Source organism: Euphorbia lathyris, chromosome 6 (assembly GCF_963576675.1).
Source record: "Euphorbia lathyris chromosome 6, ddEupLath1.1, whole genome shotgun sequence".
NCBI lineage: Eukaryota > Viridiplantae > Streptophyta > Magnoliopsida > Malpighiales > Euphorbiaceae > Euphorbia > Euphorbia lathyris.
This window is the reverse complement of record NC_088915.1, coordinates 81,586,392-81,599,915: the sequence shown is the minus strand read 5'-3', so window position 1 is coordinate 81,599,915 and position 13,524 is coordinate 81,586,392.

The window sequence follows — 13,524 nt, the reverse complement described above, 5'->3', positions numbered from 1 at the left end:
AAGTAAAGTTTTAAGTGCGAGGAGGTTTGATAGGGGTCAAAAACCCCTATCTTTGGGTACGGTTTTAGGACGGTTTTTGGGTTTATTTGACTAATAAGCGAGCAATTCTCGCATTTAAATGCTTTTGTGTGAGTTAGTTAGAAATTGGAAGCATCATGTTTACTTTTCGTCGTTTAGGCTCGTTTTGTGATCAATTTAGGCAAATACGGCCGAAATAACACGCATATTAGAATTCCGTTATCTTTTGAAGCTAATTGATCCGTCAAAAGTCGCACCAAACGAAACGTTTGCTCAAAATACGCGATTGACGGATCAATTTGGCTTTAGGACTAATGTTTTCTGGAGTTTTTATGCGTGTGCAGGTGTAAGTTCGGACGAAAAAGGGTTTAGAAGTCATCCGGCACGGATCGAGCGCGCTTCGGGCGAAAACGCTCGGCGAGCAGGGCCCCCCGGGCCATTTCTGCTCACCGAGCAGGCCTCTGGAGGCCTGCTCGTCGAGCAGGCCACCAGGCGCCTGCTCGGCGAGCAGGGGCTGCTCGTCGCAATTCTGCTCGGCGAGCAGACCTGCGGGAATTGGTCAAAAAGACCAATTCCGCCCCCACGAAGCCACGTTCGGCCCCACATCTTCCTACAACAACAAGGACACGAAATTAGGTCAAAACGAGACCCGAGACGCGGCTATAAATAGGAATTTCCAATTGTAAATTAGATATCTTTTACTTTTGTAATTAGCTTAGCTTCCACCTTGAGAAATCCTCTCCACCTCCTCCATAACCTTCAAACCTCCATTGAAGACACCTCCGAAGCTCCGTTCACCGAGGATTACTCAAGCTCCATCCTTAAATCCTAGAAAGACGCCTGCATTGGTAGACAGGTTCCCTGAAAGGGATTTTTCTTCTTTTATATTCTGTCTAGCCTCTGATACATGCTATGAATTCTAGGTTTATTGTAACTTCGTGACAATTCCTTCATCTTTGATATATAATATAGATTTTGTTTATTCAACTGTTTTGATGTTTTAATCTTTGTCTTACGCTTTGTCTGATTGGTTTAACTCATTCGATAATCCCAAAATTAGGTTGGCACATATTGCGAGCTGAATCTGACCTAGTCAGTGCCTATAGGATTGACGACCCTATAGAAGATTAAGCCCAAATTACTGAGCCTTAGAGCTAGTTTCGGCCTTACAAGGGAATCACGAACTAGGGACTTTAGGAGGATAGGTCGGGTTAATCGCCTTGGACATAAGCGACTTAGTTTCAATTCAATTGCTTAAACACTCTATCATTGTTATCATCGTATTCCTTCATGTTCATTCAGTTAATTGCTTTGGTAAAAGATCAATTAGGGGTAGAGTAATTTAGTTAGGCTTAGAATAACTTAGCTAGAATTAGATAACTTAATTAGAATTAGTGCAAACCAACCTAGGAGTAGATTAATTAAACAAAACCAACTCAAACCCCTTAAGCCTAGATAACATTCGAGATCGAGTAGCTTGGTACTTGCAGAAATAAATCCTATGGACGATAACCTGGACTTAAACCGGAAATTTATTACTTGATAACGATGGGGTACACTTATCCCTTAGTGAGGTTTCGCAAGAGGCCGCATCACGTATCCCCTATGTCCTTGCAGTGTCGTGTCATCACGCGTCCACCCGTTAGAAGTCCCACTTGTCATGTGGTGACGTATTCCTTACATCTTTACTTTGTCGTACCCCTAAGGACGTAACGCACCCCCATGCATTTTCCATTAATCATTCAGACACCGATCAAGGGGCGTACCTGTTATGCTATGACGTATACCACATGTATTTTCCCTGTTGTGCCTCGTATATTATGATCCATTCCTTGTGCCTCTACCACGTCATTACACATCGGTCAGAAGGGGTACCATGTATGTCATAACGCATCATGTACATCTTAGCCTCATTCCTTACGCCAACCAAGGGGCATAAGTTGCATGCCCCATATGTCAGGGCATATCAGGTGCTTGTTCACCATGTTATATAGGTTAGACGAAAGGCATACCATTTGGGGCCGTGATGTATCCCATACGTCCTTACCTCGTCCCATCTTCCATATCGTGAAGTGTCCCATGCGTCTCCATCACGTCAGCTATAGACCAGTCAAGACGTGTACTCGATGCACCACCATGCATCACGTACGTTCGGGTATTGTCAAGGTTGTACATCGCGATAGGTCGCATATGCATCTTCCATATCAGATACACTAGTCCAGAGCCATATCCCGTGTAACAGAAGACATACCCCGTATGTTGTGATGAATCTCGCGCATCTTTACCATGCCTCACATACCCGTCAAGTGGAGCACCTTTAGACCTTGAGGTATTCCCTACGTCTTCATTGTGTTATACTTTGTGTGGGATACGTCGTGCACATCTTTATCGTCTTGTCTATACCATTAGAGAGTGTACCTAGTACATCGTGACATGTCACATGCGCCTTCACCGTAGTGTTTACGTCATCCGGAGACATATCCCATATGTCGTAATGTATCCCGTATCCCTCTATCATGGTTAGGACTTGTTTGGTGGTCATACCCTGCTTATCCTGACATTCGCATCATGGGGCAGGTCCCGTATACTGTCCGCACGGTCAACTCAAGACATACTAGGTGTGTCGCCATGTATGTCGGTTGTTCCAAAAAAAAAAAAAATATCACGACGTCGGTTCCCTCGAGACTCGAATTAACCATTCATCACATCCATCATACACGTCCTACTTATGCCTCAAGACATACCATGTATGTCGCTACGCCTTAACCAACACATCTCAAGATTATGACTGGCACCTTGATCTCAAATAGAACCATAATCTCACGAGTCGTCGTCACCTCCCTTTCGTATCTCAAGACATACCCACGGATGTCGCCACGCTATACACAATTGCCCAGGTGATTCCAAATTACGTTGTTGTATTATCCATGCCCCTCACCTCATAGGTTGCCATCATGACCTTCGTACGCTAAGACATGCCACGTGTGTCGGCGCGCCGTGCACCTATACTCCAAAGTTATGTGATTGTAAGATCGAAACCTTAGGGTCGAGTGAACTGTTTCACACGAATCTCGTTTACCTGTCGTCATTCGCATCGGGGGAGGTAGTCCATACGTAGCACCTCCATATTTCAGAATTATGGGCAATACCCTGAACTTCGAAACAAACCCTTGACTGGTGTGTTGTCCACGCTTCCCATTTATACCTTTAGGTGCGCCATGTGGGTCGTCATAGCGACCCTTCGTATTTACATCATTCCACTGTCCGGACCCCAGGTTCACATTGACCCTCTGATGCACGCTTCACACGAAGTCATGGCGTCACATCCGCTCTTTAACTGACGCCTTATAGGTCCCCTCGTCACATCTAATGAATCTATGCACCATTGTACTAACCTCTTGGCTAGTAGGTCATTGTCACACCCCATTGGTACCCGCGGTCGTACCTTGTATGTCGACATGTCAGTGTACTAGGGTAACCCGCGCATCCTTGATCTTCTTGAGACACCCCGTCGCATCTTCAAAACAGCCAAATCTATAGGAGGTGTACCAGGTGTGTCACCGTATATTATAACACGTCAGTATTCCAAAACATGTGACACTAGTGCTTCGAACACGTATCAGCTTTCGGTGCATATCCCGTATGTCACCGCTTGCGCTTTAGTCATACGTTGGGCCTTGTCAAAATGTGCCCCACATATCGCCTTGTCATCGACAATATTTGCAGTCCACGAATATGTCATTAGGCTATCCAATTCTGGACCGATCTTTGACGCGCGTTCCGTATGTCATCCCTCGCACCTTACTCACATGTCAAAGACTGAGTCGTTTATACCATCCAGTCAGGGTTAAGCTTGTGGCACACACCCCCATACGCGGTTTGGTACGTCATGTTCGCAGGTCAAATGTCGAGTCATTCATGTCATTGAGTTCAAGTTGAATCTGGGGCAAGTTCATATATGTCATCACGTGCATCTCGCTTACATCTCCAATATCGAGTCATTTGTATCGTCAAGTTCGAGTCAAACTTTTGACACATACTTGTTGTATAGGGTGATTCAGGTCATCGAGTCCAAGTCACACCATTAGGCACGCCCCCTATGGCCCGTCTCGAGCATTCCACTTACACCTTGACACACTGAGTCGTTCATGTCATGAGGCTCCTGTCAAACTTTCGACGTATGCCCCGTAAGTCGTCACTCATGTCTTGAGTACGCCTCAAACGGCGGTTTGTTTATATCGTCAAATCCTCGACACGCTCCCCCTACATCATGGGTACCGTGGTCCATGCGCCCCCAAACTCCGAATAGCCTTATTCACGAGTCTGAGACATATGCCCTATGTGTCGCTATTTGGGTCTCGCTCGTATCAGTAGTATCGAGTTGTTCGTATCGCGTCTAAGTCCAACGTTTGGCACTTACCTCTAAGGTCTTGGTTTGCACCTTCGTTGCTCCTCAAATTGTTCATAGTGATAGGTTCCAGTCGAACTATCGACGTCTACCCTGTGTGTCTTTGTTGGTATCTCAAATATCGGTGATGGACCAAATACGTCATAAATATCCACATAAGATCTTTAGGGATTCTCATAAAACATATCATCATCAGGTTTGCGCTATGAAACAAATTGACCTTCGACACGTACCAGGTAAGTCATCGTTTCCGTCTCGTTGATACCTCGATCGGATTAGGACACCTCTCATTCTACCAAACGCACTGATGTCCGCAAATTCATCGAGGTATTTGGGGTCTCTAGCTTAAGTTAATCCTTGAACCGCACCCTGCGTGTCGGTATCGTGTCTAGCTGACACTTCTAATGTTGTTAGAAGGTACCTCTTGAGTCATCTCTGTGCTTCATCTATACCCAAAGTTGGTCAGATAATACGTGTGTCGTATGCGTACCCTATTCGTGTCTTGTACCTAGCATGTTGGATTTCCCCCACGATGGTCGAAATCCTAAAATCAAGCCATCACATCGTTCGTGAGTTGCGTATAAGTCAATCGTGGGGGCACATCAAGTGGGACTCCCATCCTATCATTTGGCTACCTCTAAGGCATACCACGTACGTCACCGTATTTCCTAAATGCACCATGTTTCAAACCACTCTGCCCAGGCACTAGTGAGCCAAGTAGGAGTTAATAATTGGCACATACCTCGTATGTTGACATATGCATCCTATTCGAACCTCGAGTATCAGGTATTCCGTGTGCATTATCCCGTCAAATAATACCCATCATCGTAATAGTTGCTTTCCAGGAGAAGCTGACAATTGGCGCACATCACGTATGTCACTCGAGCCTCCCCTATGCCTTAACCTGTTTAGGGCACGTCCCGTGCGTCACCACTTTCTGCATAACACGCCAAGGTTCCATTGGTACGTCTACGTATTCGTGTCTTGGGTTTAAACTAACCATTGACCCACACCCCATATGTGGTGGTCTCGTCCCGCTTGCTTCTAGTTTAGGACACACCCTCTATGTCGGCCTGTTTCAGGAAACTTGTGTTTCCCAGAAAGACGGTTCCCTGCTATCAGTATCGATACCAAGTAAACTATGGGCAAGTACCCCGCATGTCTCCGTCACGGTCTGTTTGAGTCTCGGACGTACCATGAGCGTCACATCAGTCCATGTAACACCGCGTATCTTCGAAGTACATCATTACTACCAAGGATGGCAATCCCTCACATACACCTCATGCATAGTCACTTATGTTGTTGATTTTGGATCGTGAGTCATGTCGATGTACCAAGTATGTCATTCCCCCCACTCATGTCGCTACCCCTCGAATGTATCTACACGTCACGGATATCATCGGGGTACACTCTCATCTACCTAGCGTCCTAAGGAATTTTACTCATCAGGAGGGTCGTCTTAATCTCACAAGTCTCAGTCGTGTCGAGCGTCATTTAAACATTATACAGCTTGCGAAACATTACGAGGTAAACTCGTAGGGTTCATACTAATGTGTGCATAACAGTTGAAATGGTTTCAGGCATTCGCACTTCCAAACAGGTAAGTTAGCACAGACGACCGAAGTGCTACTGACGACTCTGGTAAAAAAAGAAAAAGAAAAAAGAAGGGGTTTAGCTCCAGTCAAATCGTGTTTATGTTGTAAGAAATAAAGCGCAGACCACGAATCATGCATAAATCATACATCCATCTATAGGAGGCACAAGTAGATAGCTTTAGCATTCGCATCGCACGTGCATTGCATCATCAAAATTCATAATGCCTAAAAAGCTCCACTCACCGATCCATTCCCTTTCCTTGTTAGAAACCCAACTCATGGCCCAGTCCAGCAATTCAAACCACAATCTTGAGAGCCGTGTGCAAAGGGCTTTAGCCAAATACATCTTTTCTGATGAGTTCAAACGTGCTCTTAATGATCCGGAGAATACTAAGCATGAGGGGGTTGAAAATTCCCAAGAGATGATAGGAGATTTCAATCTCAAAGCAGAAATCGAGCGAGTTCTTCCTGATATCCTTGCTTCAGATGAATTCAAGATAGAGCTGAAAAGGTTGGTCAGGGAGGTCCTGAGCGAGTCACTGGTTGCGGAAATCCTGAAAGCTGCTGTGGAGAAACCTATGTTCCAGCTCGCGTCACAAGTTAATCCACAAACATTCACTCCACTAAGGGTAGTCTCACACCATATTTCACGAACACAACAAGATCCACACCATCGGGGACATGAGATTACCAGGGTTGTTCGCCCTCCGTCGCCCACTCAGTATAGAAGGGAGGGAAGGGAATTCTCCACTTTCACTCAACCCTTGTTTGAAGTGTTGGAGGGTCTACGAATGCATGACATACTTCACCCTCTACCAGCCACAGGAGGTCAACCCACTGAATTAGTCAAACGCAGGGGCTACTGCCACTTCCACCAGAAATATGGTCACGAAACAAGCACTTGCATGAGGTTGAAGCATGAAATCCAAGATCTCATCGAAGCTGGGAAGATAAGTGATCCAGATCCTTCTCAACAGATGAAGCCTTCGACTTGTTCCTTGAATGGCGAAGTCTACAACGGATCAGGATAATCTAAAGAAGAAGTTCCTGAGATTGAGGACACTTATGAAGTAGGAGAATCTGAAGCTTCTTGAAGTAGCATGAGAGAGAGGAGTGCACTTGTAGTCTTTATCTTTGTCTTTTATTTTATCTTCTATTCCACAAGATGTTATTAACCTCCTTTTCAATTCAATGAAATTTCGTTTCCGCAAATTTATCCTAAATATACGTACTTACATTTGATATCTACTCAATTGAGATATTCCCGCTTCTATCATGGCACGGACGTAAGCTCTAGAATATACTTATTGCTCAGTACTTAACCACTGAAGAGAGAAAATTAAGAGAGTAAAAAAAAAGCAAAATAAATCATGAGAAACGATTCCCTGACTCTACGATGATAAGTCGGGCATAGACCCATCAAACGAAGGGTTCTCACCGGCTTTTGCCAGAAAGAAGATTGAGCGACAATCAACAAAGTCCAAAAGAGAGAAAAAGAAAAGAAAATATGGAGCAAGCAACAAGCCCTCAGAGCCATACTTGCACTGAGGCACCGACAAAGATTTCTCCCCCCAAAGGGGGACGCAAGTACAGGAGTGCGCCATTCAGAACGAGGCGGGGGCAACTAACCTATCAGCGATAAAGTATTTTGTTCCAGGATCAACGAAAGGGTTTAGACCTGTGATGACTCAAAGTTAAACAAAGAAAGAAGAAAAAAGGAAAAATGATGCTAAAAAGGCCCAGGGGCAAAGTCAAGTCAATCGGAAGTAAAAGAAAATAAATCAAAAGCTGACGTGATTAGCCAAGAGGCATCAAGGTGGCAAGAGCGGTTGACATTGTCGAACAAATGTGTAATCAAATGTACGAGAGAAGTTCACTGTAACGAAGAAAGATCAAATGCGTAGTCAAGTGAAGCCGAAGGCGGCGACAAAGTTCAGAACTTTAATCAATCTCGAGGGAACCGAAGGATCCTTCTCATGAAAATTAAAAAAAAAAAAAAAAGAAAGAAAATCCCGATAGGTTGAAAATCCGCAAAGGGCGGCCTATGCAACAATAAGGGACACCCCAATAAGTGAAAACCCCATGGGGCGCTTGTTTGAAAATTCCGGGGTAAAAGGAGAGAGTTAAAATAACTGAAGTGTGAAAACCCGAAAGGGCATGCTTTGGTGACAGTGGTTAAAAAACTGAGCAGTAAACAATTCAATGTATCTTTGCCAGGTGCTTTATTTAAGCTAGACGGTTGTATTTCTAATGACAACACCCGCATCAATAGACACCCCATCTCAACTGAAATCACCCCAACACCCATAAACCGATCCAAAATCTATAAAAAAGAAAAACTAAAAAAAAAAGACTATTCCTCTCTCTCATGCTCCATGAAGTCTGGTTCCTCTGCTCCTATGTGGTCCTCTCAAGGGTCAAATTTTGACCAAAGCGTCTCTCCTCCATAGCTACTCCCAATGGCAGTATCCCTAGTTTGGCGCACATGAAATCTCACCTCGAGTTGGCAGGGGCATACGCCCGCATCAACTTCTAACCTACACCAAGACGGTAACTTTAATCGGGGGGCACGACCCTACAATCAGATCAACGTCCATCTCACTCCGGAAGCTTCTCCATTAGCGAAGGCATCGGGTATGAACTCATCGTCAAATGATTAGCATAGAAATGGCCCGTGAATATAAACCCCCTGTGCTATCCGGTATCATTCACAATCAAGAAAGAAAGAAAAGGAGAAGAAAGATTGAACAAAAAGGTTGGATTGAAAACCTCAAAAGAGGCGATCCAAGCAAAAGGAAAGATAGAGAAAATCAGTGAGATATAGAAAAGATGAATTGAAAACCCCTAGGGGCAGTTCATGCAAAAGGAGAGATAGAGAATATCGGAGAGATCCCGTTGAGTTGAAAACCCGAAAAGGGCAGCTCAGGCAAAAATTAGGGAGAAAATGAATACGTCAAACTCTGGTTAAAAGCGAGAGCCCCTTTGACACGAGCTCATCAAGACCAAATCCTCATCCTTACAACCCTTGGTTTCAAACATAACCTCGCCCTTATCCTCGCACTCCTCGGGGACGGCCCGAAACATCATTTCTCGATCTGAAGCTACGAAAATCCTCCAAGCCTATGAAAAGGGAATCCATCCGAGCATCTCATCCACATGTACATAGTTTGCATTCCCACATGTCCATACATCCATATAAAGCAAAGCACATAAGCCACACTTATGCACATTCAAACACACGCACGGTCACCTGCACACACACACATAGGTGTTTACATGCATCCATAGACTAGGCTACATTCACCCATCTATATGCATCACTACACGCCTGCGGTCGATTTAGAGACTACGGTCGCTAGAAAGAGCCAGTTTACCTGCGGTCGATTTAGAGAACAGGGTTGCTATTGAGCCATTTTGCCTGCGGTCGATTTAGAGACTAGGGTTGCTTTTGAGCCATTTTACCCGCGGTCGTGGACCAGGGTTGCTTTTGAGCCATTTTGCCTGCGGTCGATTTAGAGACCAGGGTTGCTTTTGAGCCATTTTACCCGCGGTCGTGGACCAGGGTTGCTTTTGAGCCATTTTACCCGCGGTCGTGGACCAAGGTTGCTTTTGAGCCATTTTGCCTGCGGTCGATTTAGAGACCAGGGTTGCTTTTGAGCCATTTTACCCGCGGTCGTGGACCAGGGTTGCTTTTGAGCCATTTTTACCCGCGGTCGATTTAGAGATCGGGGTTCCTTTTGAGCCATATTACCCACGGTCGTGGACCAGGGTCGCTTTTGAGCCATATTACCCGCGGTCGTGGAACAGGGTCGCTTTTGAGCCATCTGACTCACGGTCGCAGACCGGAGTTGCTTTTGAGCCATCTGACTCGCGGTCGCAGACCGGAGTTGCTTTTGAGCCATATCACCCGCGGTCGTGGACCAGGGTCGCTTTTGAGCCATATTACCCGTGGTCGTGGACCAGAGTTGCTTTTGAGCCATCTTACTCACGGTCGCAGACCAGAGTTGCTTTTGAGCCATCTGACTCACGGTCGCAGACCGGAGTTGCTTTTGAGCCATTTTACCCGCGGTCGTGGACCAGGGTCGCTTTTGAGCCATCTTACTCGCGGTCACAGACCTGAGTTGCTTTTGAGCCATCCCATTAACGGTCGTAGACCGAAATTGCTTTTGAGCCATTTTTACCCATAACCAACGTACGCTAGATTCCGAGAAAAGAACATTCATCGACGGCCACTCCAAAGGTGATGATGGAAGGAATCAGAGAACGACACCGGAGCGCGCAGCGCAAAGGTCAGGTATGCTCCCTCCTACTCTTTACGTGTCTTTTACTTTTATATGTTTTACATTGCATGTGTTATGTTAGCAAAAAACGTTTTCAAAACACACACATCACTGTCAAAATAGAAAAGTAGGGGCAACTGTAGACACCGAGTCGGAGGACCTGTGATGAAAACCTGAAAACAAGACGGTTGAAGCGATTGATTCCGAAAGTTTCAAAAATAATAAAATAAATAAGTTACAGTCGGTCGCTGTTGTCGATCGGATAGCTCGCGAATGCTTAACGGCACGGTGCAAGTGCTTAGCGGCGGCCGGCGCGCATTCGACGACAGTCGGACGCACGCTCGACGACACGAAGCACGCGCTCGACGTCTGTTGGACGCATGCACCCAACCATGAATAGTACGCGCTCGGTGTCCGAGCAAGGCACGAGCTTGGCGGCACGGGATGCGCGCTCGTCGGCCACGGGACGTGTGCAACCGGCAGCGCGGAACACGCGTTCGGCGGTCACGACGCGTGAACGCCCGACGACGCGGAACGCGAGTTCGACGGTCGCGGGGCGTGCACGCCCGACGGCGCGAGGCGCGCCTCGGCGGCCGTTGAGCGAGTGCCCAATCGCGTTGGGCGGAAGCCCAAAGGTAGGGGGGCGCGAGCGCCCAACCGCGTCGGGCGGACGCCCAACGTCAGTTGGGCACGCGCGCCCAACCGCGCGTTGGGCGGCCGCCCAACAATGTTGGGCGGTAGCCCAACGTGATGTTGGGCGGCCGCCCAACAAGCCTTGGGCGGCCGCCCAACGGCTTTGGGCGACGCCCAATTTTGCTCGGGCGTCGCCTAAAGTTTTCGGGACCCGTTTCCCTATATAAGGGGCACGGATCCCAATGAAAGGGAGGGGGGATTTCTTGGAGCCTTTCTCACTCTAAACATTTTTAGAGAAGGAAAGTGAAATTTTTTTGAGAAAAATATTTTTTTTTTCCTAAAGTTAAATTTTTACTAAAAAATATAAAAAACGGGAGATCGCAACTCGTGGAATCAATCGGCTTCGACTATCAGATACCGAATTTAAGGTATTATCCGAGGACTAGACTCTTTTATTTTATTTTATTTATCTTCTCCTTCTATTTATTTTTATGCTATAGTTTTTATTTATTTAGTTATTCATTTATTTTGTCACGTTTTATTTAATTAGCGTATTTATTTAATTTTCGTTTCGTGTTGAATAAAATTCGGTTTTGTTTTAAAATAAAAAACCTCGTTTTGATGTCCCAATACGAACCATGATCCGATAAAAAGGTAGTTCGGGTATCGAAAAACGTTGAGATTATAAGTTTTTTTTATCTAAAAGAAATTTCCAAATAATGTTTTAAAATAAAAAAACATCGTTTTAGGAACTTCCGTTATTGACTATGATCCATTTTTGGTAGTTCGGAAATCCAAAGCGGTTGAATTAGATTTAATTTAAAGCTTTTGAATAAATCTGAAAATAATTGGAGTGCTGTTGTAATTTGCCATTTCTGTCACTAATTGCTGTTTACCGACGGATTTCCGTCGGTAAATCTGCCAGAACGTAAAAAATGTCATTTCAGTCCCTTTTTCTTAACTTTTAAGCTTTTAACCTTTATATATATAGATATAATCATGTAATATATGTTTTTCAAACTATTTTAGATATTTAGTCTATATAATTATTTAGGATGTTTGCGTGTCATTTTGTATTCAATTTTAAATATAAGTATATGTATATATATATATTCTTTTTATTCATTTGAGTTATATTAGATTTTATTTCGAAGGTTATTTACTTGGGTATTTTGGGAGAATTAATAGATATTAGTATATGTTATTTTTGATATTTAACACTATAATAGTTATGTATATATGTAGTTTTGGGACATTTGGGTTATTTTATTAAATGAAATTATTTTGGATAAATGTTATTTTCTTATTTATGAAGTTTGTTTACTATTTTCACCTCTTTTAAAGTATAGATATATTGTACCTAGTATTTTCATATATGTATAGTTTCTTTTTTATTAACTCTTATTTTCATATTCTCTTTTGATTTTGATGTATATATATATATGCTTAAAATACTTTCTTTATTCTTTTGGACCATTTAGGGGTCCATGTTTCAAATGGGCTTTATTTGAGTATGAATCTTGGTTTAAGTGGGTTTATTATTGTAATTATAATAGGTGAAAAGTCCATTAAATAAAAGGGGAAAATAAATCACAAAAAGAGAGTTTTTCAACTTAATCATTTAAACTAATGAATTTTTAGAGGTTCCTAATGTAAATAAATGGAGTTATTTTAGTTAATATTTCAAAATTGGTTCCAAAACATCACGTTTTAAAACCTTAATCCGTTCCAAAGGCGGATTAAGCGAACATTGTAATTAAAATCGTTTTCTTTGTGAATAATAGAGTTTTTGAATCATTTTCTTAAAGGGTTTGTACAAAATAAAATTGACTTGTATGTTTAATCATGTTTTCCTATTAAAAGGTTTTTATCCTAACGTTTTCAAACACTCGAGTCGTTCCAACGGCGATTCGGGTGAACTTCATCAAACGGGGTTTTAAAACGCACCTAAATCGTTCCAACGACGATTAAGGTGCGAACCATGTAAATAAACTCGTTTTGGGAAAATAAGTTGGTATAGAGTAAACACACAACATGACATTTAAATAAAGTCGTAAACCACTTCTTTCTTCCCCCTTCTCTGTGTATGTATAATATAAATGGGTGATTCTTTACTAATGTGGCTTTTCAATAATATATGCTCAAAACGGTTTCTAAAAAGAGAAAGAAAAGGTTTCAAATGAATTTTAAACTTAAAGAAGTATACGATTAGTCCGTTAGCGCCTAACATGTTGAGTAGGAGGCCGGTGGTTCATAACCGGGCGATGTCGGGGTGCCTAGTAGCCTTTCTCCAGAAAGGAGCTAGCCTTCTCAGCTCGTACCTAAGTTTCCCGAACCCACACCGGTCTCCCGCAAGGGATCGGTGTTCATTTTCCCATTCGTGGGTGGCGACTCTTCCATATCTCCGAGCTCCGGTCCTGCCGAGCAGCTTGATTCCACGATTGGTTGCTTTCGGTGCCAATCACCGCTTACGTCGCCATGAGGTTGTCCACCCCCCGGTCCGCCCGGAAGATTAGGCCGCGGCACCTCGTCTAACACCCGCCGCTGCCTTGCGGCAGCGGCGGCCAGGCGCCGCGCGCGGTTGCTTCCG